General features: G+C 41.6%; 1 protein-coding gene and 1 pseudogene across 2 annotated transcripts in view; one reads left to right on the top strand and one right to left on the bottom strand.

Annotated features, from left to right (window-relative positions):
- The window catches only part of NALF1 (NALCN channel auxiliary factor 1), a 788,290-nt gene that overhangs the window by 562,458 nt on the left and 213,402 nt on the right, over nucleotides 1-12,430 (top strand). The window lies entirely within an intron of this gene.
- The window catches only part of LOC311514358 (pescadillo homolog pseudogene), a 45,331-nt pseudogene continuing 34,962 nt past the window's right edge, over nucleotides 2,062-12,430 (bottom strand). Inside the window, exons 2-3 of the transcript in view lie at nucleotides 3,713-4,186; nucleotides 2,062-2,839 (exon numbers count right to left, since the gene is read on the bottom strand). The product of the transcript in view is annotated as a pescadillo homolog pseudogene (transcript). The remainder of the gene's footprint in view (nucleotides 2,840-3,712; nucleotides 4,187-12,430) is intronic.

Raw genomic sequence — 12,430 nt, 5'->3', positions numbered from 1 at the left:
CGGCAGATAAGTGTACAGTGCAGGTTTATTCTCTAATTAGCTGGGGTCTTTTACCAGATCCCCCTCTTTTTCCATCCATGTCCCTCCAGCAAATCCATTGCTGGGACCTTACCATACCCGGGGTGGGGGACTTCCACCAGCTCCCCCTGTTTTCCCCCCAGGTCCCTCCAACAAATCCATTGCTGGGACCTTACCATCGACCCCTCCCCCTTGTAGGAGGGTTAATGTGGGCTATAGGCATAGGGGGTTGGCTCCCTGTCATACCTATCATAGGAGTCCCCAACCGCCCCCTGTTCGTTCCTTTAATGAACACCTCTTTTTTTAAGTCCTTTTCCAAGCCATTTATCCAGTCACTGTATAACTTTCCTATGGAGTACCCACACCGGACATGTGCCAGCAGATAACAGTGTACAGTGCAGGTAACCCCATGTTTATTCTGTAATTAGCCTAGGTCTTTTACCAGCTCCCCCTCTTTTTCCATCCAGGTCCCTCTGGCAAATCCCTTGCCGGGACCTGTGTGAGTAAGGGGTGGGGGTGGGGCAGTTTCACACCATTTAGTATTAAAGCAAAATGGGAATGGGAATATAGAGAAGTTGCTATGGTGCTAATTCAGTAAGGTATGCATGCACATGTCTAACTGCAAGCATAGGAATAGTCTATTGACTTCAGTGCACTCCCATTTTTACTGTTTGGCACAGTTAAGTACCTTGCTGAATCAGGGCCATAGCAGCAAGAATAAAAGAATGAAAAAAAGGAAAGTCAGTGTGCTGCTAACAGAATAAGTAAAACAGAATTGTTTTCTCTATTATGTTAACGGTGTAATACATAGTATATGCTGTGGATTATGGACCTGATTCTCCACTCTATAATATCCATGTAGTTACCCAAGTGAAAAACTTGTATAATAGCAAGAAGACTCAAGCCTTATATATTTTACTTAGAAGAAACAATATTAATTTCAGTTTCAGTGTAATAGCCCACATCATGAGTCACTTTATAAAGCTATAGACGAAGAGGCTTCAACTGCAACAATCAACTCCAGTCAAATGTATTTAAAAATATAGATGTAGTATATTATTTCACTAACTGTGATAACTGTTGTCTAAATGCCAGTTTTTACAGGTTTACAAATGTTTTCCTTTCTTATGGATTATTTTTTGTATTTCATTTCATTTTATTACTTGGGCTACTTTCAATAGCTAGAAAGAACGAGGAGTACTTGTGGCACCTTAGAGACTAACCAATTTATTTGAGCATAAGCTTTCGTGGGCTAAAGCCCACTTCATTGGATGCATGCAGTGGAAGCTTTTCCCAGGAGGCCCACAACCTGCCTGCACTGGCTGCAAGGGACCGTGCAGATCCCCAGCCTGCAAAGCAAACAGCAAAGGGACCCTCCCTCTGAGAGCAACAACTGCCGCAAGCTCCAAGGCACCCAGCCTGCTGGAGGAGCCCCAGCTCAGGGCCTGGGCCAGCTCACCCTGGGCCCCGCTTTTACCATTAGCTCTGTACGACCAAGAGCCCCGAGATGTTCGCCTGCACCAGGCACAGCCTCTCCTCCCCTGACCCAGGGAGAGCTGCTGACACTTAACAGGCCATTCGGCTTCTCTGGGGACCTTTGGCTGCATCCATGATCTGCTGCAGCCATGGGGAGGATTCTTTCCTTTCCACACCCCTCATCTGCCTACCTGGAGGCTCTGCTGCGACAGACCAGGTGGGGGAATCCACTGCCCCCTCCAACCCATAACCTCTTGGCATTGGTGTGAGTGAAGCAGACAAAGAATGCTCCCGGAGCCTCCCTATGGGGGAGCCTTGGATGGGGTCCCAGAGGACGGGGAAAGAGGCTGGTTTTGTTTTTAAATAGAGGGGATAGGCAGTAATTGGGGGTGTCCCCAGAGCATCGACAGAGCTGAAAGTCATGGCCGGCCAGATGCTATTGGCTACCTTTCAGTGTGGCCTGTCCTGGAGGAGGCCCAAGGTACAGCCTAGAAAGTAGATCTCCTGGGCCAAGGGGCAGCTCCAGTCCTGGAGGGAGGGCAGAGCCCGATAGCTCCGTCACTCCCGTCACACCTTCTTGGTTTTCTTCTTCTCTGATTTCGTGGCACCATCATGAGCTTTCCTCTTCTCAGTGAGTCTGGTCACCTCTCGGACTTTGCGCTTCTTCCCAAACATGATTTTCTGATAGAGGTACTTCTCCTTCTTCTTCATCATCATGAAAGCAAGATGCTTCTTTTTGCTCTGCTTCTCCTGGGCTGCTCGCTGCTTGTCCTCCAGCCGCACCGTGCCCGCCGACACCTTCACTGGCAGCTTCTTTCCCTGGGATCGCGGCTCTTCCAGCTTTTTCAGTTTCCCTTCATCTTCCTTTTCAGAGTGTTCTTCTCCTTCTGAGCCTTCATAATCATCATCATCTTCCTCATCACTGTCATCCTCCTCCTCCTCTCTGCTCTCTTCTGCTGGGTTCTCGCCCCTCTGCAGGGCCAGCAGCTTCAGCTTCTCAGTGGGATGTAGTCCCCATCCTTCTCCGAACGAAGGGTGAGAGGTGTGGGGGCAGCAGCATGCCGGGGAAATAATCAGCCACCAGGAGGCACATCTTGGCATTGACCAAGTAGAATACCCACTGCAGCTGGAGGTACTACCTGCCTTTCACCCGCTTTCCCAGGCTGGGCCAGTCTACAGTCTAGTGGGTGATGGTTGGGTCCCTCACATCATAGGTGGCACTGATGCACACGAACTTGTCCCAAAACACTTTGCTTCCAAAACACCTGATGATGAAGGCTATGGGCTCCCGAGGCACCTCTCTGTTCAGGAAGAACTGCAACCCCTCAAACAGCTTCTTCTGCTTCTGTCATAAATATAAAGGGAAGGGTAATCACCTTTAAAATCCCTCCTGGCCAGAGGAAAAATTCTCCCAACCCTTGCACCCCACTTTCTGGGAAAGGTTTGGTAAAAATCCTCACCAATTTGTATAGGTGACCACAGACCCAAACCCTTGGATCTTAGAACAATGAAAAAAAACATTCAGTTCTTGAAAAGAAACATTTTAATAGAAGAAACAGTAAAAATAATCACCTCTGTAAAATCAGGATGGTAAATACCTTACAGGGTAATCAGATTCAAAACATAGAGAATCCCTCTAGGCAAAAGCTTAAGTTACAAAAAAGACACACAGACAGGAATATTCATTCTATTCAGCACAGCTATTTTCTCAGCCATTTAAAGAAATCATAATCTAACACATACCTAGCTAGATTAGTTTCAGAGTAACAGCCGTGTTAGTCTGTATTCGCAAAAAGAAAAGGAGTACTTGTGGCACCTTAGAGACTAACCAATTTATTTGAGCATGAGCTTTCGTGAGCTACAGCTTCATCGAAGTGAGCTGTAGCTCACGAAAGCTCATGCTCAAATAAATTGGTTAGTCTCTAAGGTGCCACAAGTACTCCTTTTCTTCTAGCTAGATTACTTACTAAAAGTTCTAAGACTCCATTCCTGTTCTGTCCCTGGCAAAAGCATCACACAGACAGACCCAGACCCTTTGTTTCTCTCCCTCCTCCCAGCTTTTGAAAGCATCTTGTCTCCTCATTGGTCATTTTGGTCAGGTGCCAGCGAGGTTACCTTTAGCTTCTTAACCCTTTACAGGTGAAAGGATTTGTCCTCTGGCCAGGAGGGATTTTAAAGGTAATTACCCTTCCCTTTATATTTATGACAGCTTCTCTACTGCCTCCTGCTCCTTCTTCCTCGCTGCCTCCTGCTCTGCGCGCCCCCCGTCCGCAGGCAACTCATCCACCCACACTTCGTCCTCCGGTTTCGGCACTACCACTTGGGCTAGTCTGGCTCTCAGAGCCGACAGCTTCTCCATGTAGCACTCTGAGTCCATGGTATACGCCTCCCTCTCCTCCGGCTTCTGCTGTGCCTCAGCCTGGCCTTCAATCTTGTGGAGGTAGTGCAGGTTGAAGGACTGGTAGAGGCAGAAGTTCACAAAGCCCAGCAGCATGGTGTAGAACTCCGTGAAGGTCGCCATGACTCTGTAGTAGGAACTCCACGGTGAGGCGGAGGCACAGCTGGATGGTCTGCACGTGGCACTTGCCAGTGCGCGGAAGGAGGCAAAGAGGAAGCACATGGAAAGTGTGTCGTCCAGGTCTCGCAGGCTATCGATGAAGATTGGGTACCTCTCCTTGGTGATGTGATATATCTGATGAAGTGGGCTTTAGCCCGTGAAAGCTTATACTCAAATAAATTTGTTAGTCTCTAAGGTGGCACAAGTCCTCCTCGTTCTTTCTGCTGATACAGACTAACAGAGCTACCACTCTGAAACCTTTCAATTGCTAAATTACACATTTGTTGAGAGTACAAAACATTTCCTTAGAGAAGCAGTGTAAAACGGGACAGTCAAGGGAACACAGAAGTCAGGCTTGCATAGATAATGAGTTACAACAGGTATACATAATTATTATAAGTTACATCATTGATTCTTTTTAACCAGTTCTTTCAATTGATTCTATCTTCCTGAAAATAGCTCAGCTGCTAATTAATGAAAGCAGTAAATCTGTTTCATTTCTTTAGTTTTTTTGTTTGTTTTTTTTGTCAGCCACGTTGGAGCAAGCAGTTCATGGAACAGCAAGAGACAGCTCTATAGTTTAGTCATGCTCATTTTCAAAGGAATGTTTACTGGTTGTTAGTTTATAGCAGTTTTTACTAGGTCCAGGAAGAGCATCAGTGCTTTATAATTGTTTCAATAACTGTTCCTGTTGAGATTACAGCACCACTTGTTTGAGGTCACTACTTTACACTTTACTGCTGATCCTCAAAGGAGAACATCTGCTTTCTTTAAAATATATTCATAAAAATGTGTGCCTTCCCTCAAAAAACCTTAAAATGCCTTACACATGATTAGTTAAACCTCACAAAACCCTGTGAAGTACTATCTCAATTTTACAGGTGGGGAAACTATGGCAGAGATAAATTAAAGGCATATTTCCAAAGTTGCCTCTAAGTTTGTATACTAACTTTAGATATCTCGGCCTCAGAGCTGCAGGTCCGCACACTGATTTCATTTAGACTACACCCGTGTCTAGAGGTCCATACAGCAGATTCAGAAGACAGCTCCCATGAACTTCAGCTGAATGGTTTGATAACCAAAAATTTGCACAGCTCTATGTGGCATGTTTCCTTCCTTCTCCATTCCTATTTAGTATTTTCAGTTCTTTATCACACTGATATGCTCCCTGACTGCGTACTCAGCTTGGATGACAAATGTATCCAGACAACAAAACATTCCAACTTGTTTTCAGTAGAATATACACATTTGCCGATTCAGCTGCCTAGCTTCAGAGAATCATAGAATATCAGGGTTGGAAGGGACCTCAAGAGGTCAACTAATGCAACCCCCTGCTCAAAGCAGGACCAATCCCCAACTAAATCATCCCCGCGAGTGCTTTGTCAAGCCTGACCTTAAAAAATTCTAAGGAAGGAGATTCCACCACCTCCCTAGGTAACACATTCCAGTGTTTCACCACCCTCCTAGTGAAAAAGTTTTTCCTAATTTCCAACCTAAACCTCCCCCACTGCAACTTGAGACCATTACTCCTCGTTCTGTCATCTGCTACCACTGAGAACAGTCTAGATCCATCCTCTTTGGAACCATGTTTAATGTTCCATGCTTAGCACCAGTAGAATATAGAGCAGCTTATTGAAAAGCCTGAAAATTTTCAGAGAAAGTGTTTGTGAAACTTTGAGATTTTTTTTTCTGCCAAATCAAATAGTTAACAATGAGAAAACATTAAAAAAATTTAAACCCAGGAAATTTCAACCAGTTCTATTTTGGAATTTTTATCAGTTTCCTCAGTGATGGGATTTTTTATTTTATTTTTGCCCCGCTTTAGTTACAATATAAACTGAGATCTTTTCCTCAGACAAAGTCCCAAGATTTGAAAGAAGAAAAATTGTGGGGTATGGCTTTGATTGTAAGAATTAAAAATGGAAAAGACCGATGAAATTATCCAGGCCCATCACCCAATTAGTGCAGAATTTTCTCAACGGTATATATGCAAGTGTTTAGTTCAGCCTTGTTTTAAATAATTAAAGTTATGGGTCTTTCATGGCTATTTGTGAGAGAGTATGAACATCCCTCTCCAAATTTTAACACTGAAGCTGTTTGCAAACTGAATGTCCTTTTCTCTGTTTACATATTGTGTTGAGAATCGCTAAGCTTTAGTTGTGCAAAATATTTATTACTTGTATGAATCTGACACTCTATGATTTGCAGAAGTTCATACAACAAACCCGTTTTGACATGTTGTTTACCCCTCAGATGAGATCTTCCTTCACCAATAGACCCTTCCTTGAAAAACTCTGGATACCCCCTTTATTTTTGGTTGTCATGTAGAAATAAACCCAATGGTTTTCTGCCAAGCAGTCTCATGACAGGGAGGTTGGGCTCTTCTGATGATCCACCTTGCATAAAACTGCTGAAGTTCTGCTGACTTATTTGGCAGATGTGGCTTGCTAAACCATCTTGCATATAAGGGAGATCAGAATCTTTCTCTAGAAAGAGAGAACTAGGACAGATGAAGTCCTCAAGGAAAGCCCTTGGGACAGTGTGACAGCGTGAAGCCCTGCACTCCTATCTTCTTGTACAAATGGCTCTAATACCTGTGGTTTGTAAACACTGACATGTAGTTTGTGTATTATCTCAACCACCACCACTTGATAGGCCCATGCAACAACTTTGTGTACACTGACATACAAACATCATTCCCTTTTACATGAGGGAAGAGATCTGTCCATGCAAAGATCTTCCTTTACTTAACCCTACTTCCCTCTTTCTCTCATTCTCGCTTTGCTCTTCTTTCTTATGTGCCTTTCTACTCTTCCAGTTAATGGATTAACTAGCTCCTTAGATCCCCCAGATCAGACTGATCTAGTAATTAATCCCAGCTTCTAGCAATCAGGTTCTTCTCCAGGGAAACTAAATTGGACTTACAGTGACCAGAGTGCTGGTTCAGCTGTTGGTTCTCAGCACTCTGCCACAGACAGAGAGCCATGCTCAGTGGGGAAGCTTAGGCTGAGGTTTATGATGTGGAGTTGATATTTTTGAGTTATCAAGTAAAGACAAGCCCCAGGCAGGAAAAGGTAAGTCTAGACACTTGTTCTTTTTTCGGGTAGAGAATCAGACTTAAGTTGGGAAGTGGCTAGGCTTTAGGGAAGTGCATGATGGCCTCTCCTGTATCTTGAAGCTGATAGGATCCCAAGGCTGAAATGGGATAAGAGTGAGCTTAACTGATGAAAGATAATAATACACTGTTGTAATACCTAGCTGGCTCTTTCTATAGATTTTATGCTGCTGTTTTTTTTTATTTTCCTGTGGGAGCCCAGGGCTATAACAACATATATGACCCTGATTTGATTTCCATAACTCTGTATTTCATTTTTTAAAAGATTTGTTAATTTACATGAATAGGGAAAGTGGAAAGTGTTCTAGATGAACTGAGGAAATAGATTTAACTTTTGGATGCAGCAGGCTAATTTTGAGTGTGATAGGAGATTGTTACATATACCTAAGGGATTTAGGAGCAAAAATTTCCATTTAAAAGAAAATCTTCTCCTGTCATCCATAACAATGACTCTTTAAATGTGTAGAAGTGAAGTGGGTAACAAGTAATTAGGGCTAGATTGTGCCCAGCAGGTTCACAAGATGATAGCAAATGTAAGGATCTCAGGGGTATGCAAAGGGATTAGTGCTCAAGGCAGTATTAAGCTCTTCAAAGGGAAGTGCAAAAGATGCAGTCTCTGCATCAGCCAGAAGAACTGATCCCCATATGGGAAATGACATACCTTGCAAAAGGGGTGGGTAGAGCAGTTATGCTGCTGTATTCCATGAGGCTCCAGGGGCATCCACGAAAAGGCTTTGTGAGTCAGAAACACGAAACTGAAGTCTCTGCGGGCCCAGGGATTGCCACAGGTGAAATTTGTTAGCTAATGAATTAGTCTTAATGATTAGGTAGACTTAGAACTACTGTTTGTCTGATTCTGCACTTGTACAGGTTTCCTTTTTGCCACTCATAATGCCTAGTGTGCATTGCGGGTAATTTTTTTTCCAGGAGGCAAAATTTTAGTTTCAAAATTAAATATGTGATATGAAAACAGGGAGAGTCACATCTACTCCACCCAGGTCAGCCAAAGGAAATTATGTTATGAATTCTGTATCTACACAAATAAACTCTAGCAACCTCTAAAAAACAGCATTCTTCTGATTTGTTACAGCATTATAATGAAATATGAGCATTTAAAGTAGATTTTGAGGGTCAGATTCAGTTGAATTGAGGGATTTAGCTGCAATTACATTTACAGCTTCTGAGTCCCATCCAGCATTTGTTATGCACCCAAAACTCCTCTCAAAATCAATGGTAGTTTTGGTTCATGGGGAATGCAGGATTGGGTCCACCATAAACAAACATAGCTCAAATTCATGCCCATGATGTTAAGGCAAGATTTCTACTCCCACCCCATGTCACCTGTGTTAAAGAAGCACAGGAGAGAAGAAAATCAAATATTATGAAAGCACTGGAAAAATAATATCTATTTGTAACCATCATGTAATATAGTCTTATCCTTAATCTGTTAAAGTATTGTTATTTTTATACAGAAACACACTTTTCTTTTCAAGATATCAAAAAGCCAGTTATTAGTGACCTGTTAGCTTGACACCAATAATCCCCAAACCATTCCTTTTTTATAAAATTGGATTTAGATTGAAGAAACTGAAAACATCTTTCAGCCTGATGAGAACTATGTGAAGGTGAAATCCTCACTTATTTGTGTCTTATAGGAAGAATGGTAAATAAACCTCCACATCCTTGAGTCTTTTATTGCAGCCCGAGTTGGTATGATAGAAATACAGCTGATATTAGAGAGCCAAAGACCAGATAGTTTGTGCTGATGAACTCTTCCTGACTACTGTACAATATTTCAGAAAAGGAATCAGGCAGCCACTTGACTTAGTGTAAACTGCAACAATTTTATGGTAATTTTTCTTATGGCATAATGACATGCCACATAGAAAAGAAGGGGGTTAAAAATGGTGGAAGTCCAACCAATGTGTAAATGTAGCAATAAAGGTAACATTTCTAACAATTTACATATAAAGGTTTAAGTTTTCAGCATGAAATATGCCATAGAATTACTTTTTCCTCCTAATAAAACTATTAACGGTATCCACTGATAGAATGAGGATGGAGTCTGAATTTTGTGATTATACTTCCATATATGAAAGAACTGGAATTACGGAAATACGGACAACTGTATGAAAACTGTAACTTATCCACATGTCTGCTCTCCGGATCTAGAAATTCCAAATTGATTGTGAATTAAAAAACAGTCCAGGAGGAGAAAGGTCAATGGTTGGGAGTGCGCTCTGTGACTGTTGGGCCTGTTTCCGTTCCCTCATCCTCTCACATCTCTGGGCATCTTTCCTCTGGGCGGTGTCCACCGGCTCCTTGGATGCCTTTGAAGAGCAGTGGGCAGTCTCCAGTGTTCTCTGCTTGGTGTTCCTCTCTGGATCCCTCGGTTTGGCCTGTGACTTTACTCCCATCCCTGTTTTTTTCATTCTTTGTTCTCCATAATTATTTGCCATTTGGGCTCTGTGGTTCCAACCACTCAGTTGAGGGGGTTGCCCTTTAGTTTTGGGAGGGCCTATGCCATCCCATCCCAGTGTCTGCAACAGGCTTACAACTTCCACCTTCTGCAACAAATGAAGCATGACTCCCACAGACAACGGCCTCCTTCATTGCACAACTCTGATCCCTTCCTCGAGCACAATCCTCATCCCTTTGCATTCAAATCTTCCTCCTCCTCATTGACTAGGTGCCAGAAAAAGTGGGGACTGACTGCACTGAAAGGACTGTCTCTCTGTTCTCAATTCTAGAGCCCAGTGCCACAGTGGATACCATCAAGGAGCAACTGCAGGGAAAGTCCTGTTCAGCCCTGGCAAGAAGCATGCTCAGTCACTCTGGGGGGATATCACATGTGCAGTCTGATTGGCATGTGGAAGCTGTGAGATGATGGAGCACGCTCATTGTGGGCAGCATTTTCAGAGAATTGAGCTGCCAAACTCGTTCAAGGCTCTACTTGTGTGAACTGAAAATTTTCAGAGCCTTAAAACCTGACCAAATCTGGGGATATTTTCCTAGACATGGCAAATGACACATCCCTGGCACAAAGGCCAACTCCCTGCCAAATTTCAAACCCCTGCTCCAAAGCATCAAGACATTAGAGCTTCTCAATGAAATGGTTGTAAGTGTCTTTATTAAACGTGGGCAAAATGACATCATTTTCCCTAATCTCATTCTGAGATAGGGCTGCACCATTTTAGCTGAAACTGTCAAAAAAAAAAAAAAAAACAGTCTGAGACACCCCAGCATGGAAAATTTCACCCCAAACGGTTTAAGTGTGACTTAGTTACAAGCAACTGAAAACAGGGTCTTATAACAGAAAGTGGTAGGCTACCTTAACTTTAGGCTACCAGTGCCACCTATATAATAACACTTAGCAGGATTAGCAACATAAATGCTCATAAATACTTCGGACTTGCCATTTTTTGTTAAATACTTCAGACCTGTCATGTTTGTTTGTTTGTTATTTGTAAGTATTGTTTTTTCAAAAGTATTCCTGGCCTCTGTTGCAAATAAGTTATAATATCATAGATTATTAAAGTCAAAATCAAATTTAAATTTCAAAATTTGTTTTCTTTGTTTACACTGCATTTCTCTCAGCTAAGGCAATGGAAATAGAGAGGTCATCTCTCTTTTATTTACAATCAGTTTCTAGTGAATTTCAATTTTTCATTCCTTTTTCAGAGTGTTTCAGATTTTGGCCTGTAAACACTGAGGGAAATATTTATTTGTTATTGTTTGTAGTAATAGTAATAATAATAATAATAATAATAATAACAATGATGGAAAGGTGTTTATTGTTCATAGACCCCTCCCCATCAGGTGACACTCTCCTGAGTAATCCCACCAAAGTACAATAATTATTTGCACTAGTAAGGGTGTTAGGATCAGTCTCTTAATTTTCGTACAGGCTTAATTTTACAGAATTTAAATCTTAATCCTATTCCCATTGAAATCAGTTGCAAAACTCCTATTGATTTTGATTAAAACAGGCCAATGTGTTTTGCCTAAATCTGAATTTACAATGCCCCTTTAAATGTGGTAAAGTTTCTTTTCTGTCCTTAGCGTGACAATGAGATATAACCATTAAAAGTAAAAGAGGCTCCTTCTGGTCACAGGATGATAAAATTATTATTTCTTCTTTTGAGAGAGAGCTGTGGACAGGGTGTGTGGGGCGGCGCGGGGGGGGAAGGGGTAGTCCATGATTTGAAAATGCTTTTATTCAATTTCAGCAGTCATCTTGAGATACGTCACTGGAAAATACTTGCCATTTCCTCTTGCTTAATTCATTCATTTAAACAGCTTTTACAGATGACAGATTTGCCAGAACTGCTACGTGCACCAGCCTCCTCCTCCTCTCTCTGTGCCAGTATCCCCCTTTGCTTTCTAGTTCTGGTTCTTTTTTCTTGCCTGAGGCTGGCTGATAACTCAGAGAAATCTGTGTACCACATATGTTAGCTTTTAATAGCTAGTATGTTGGGCAGCTTGAATAACAAGGAAAATGCAAAAGATTTTCAGATTTTGAAGGAAAAAGTATTTTATTTGTTTAGTATAAACTGAATCATGATATTGCATCTCCTCTCTTTGCAAAAATTAGGAGCCTCTATTTGAGGACAGAATTATTTGTTTGACCTCATTATTTACTGTCTTTTCTTATTATTCACTTGCTTCGGTGTAAGCAGAGCCATATATTAGTACATGTGTATTTCCATATACTAGTTAAGATAGATATTAAAAGATATTGATTCACTCCTAAAATTTGTTCTGGATATTGCTTTTTCAATTACAGAATAACAGAGCACAGGGAACCGTTTGCAATGGGAATTTCCACTGTTTTCATGATAGTCACCCATTGAGTTATTAAGTTACTATTTTGGTTTTTGCAATGAATAAAAATGACAGTTTGTTACATGAAGTAATAAAATTATAGTAGTTACCAATGCAAAAGATCTGCTAGGTCATCTAGTCCATCTTCCAGCCAAGATTGGCTGTTCCCTACGATATATTTTCTATTACTTTGTCCAGATTTGTCTTACCTAAAGTTAAATTACTTTCTTATTTTTATTTTAGATTGTAAAACTAATTTCTGGTTGAAAAATTTTGCATCCGATTACATTTATTGATGGAAAAGGGTTTAATAAGACCTCTAATACTACTTTCAAATCCTGGCAAACACATAACCACAATATCCAAACCCCTTAAAATGTCAGTGCGCAGTTCTGATTCAATACCCCATATTTTAACCTTGTAATTTTCATTTTGGTTTG

This window comes from Lepidochelys olivacea (assembly GCF_965140295.1).
Source record: "Lepidochelys olivacea isolate rLepOli2 genome assembly, chromosome: 1".
NCBI classification, from domain to species: domain Eukaryota; kingdom Metazoa; phylum Chordata; order Testudines; family Cheloniidae; genus Lepidochelys; species Lepidochelys olivacea.
This window is presented reverse-complemented; position numbering and strand designations above follow the sequence as displayed.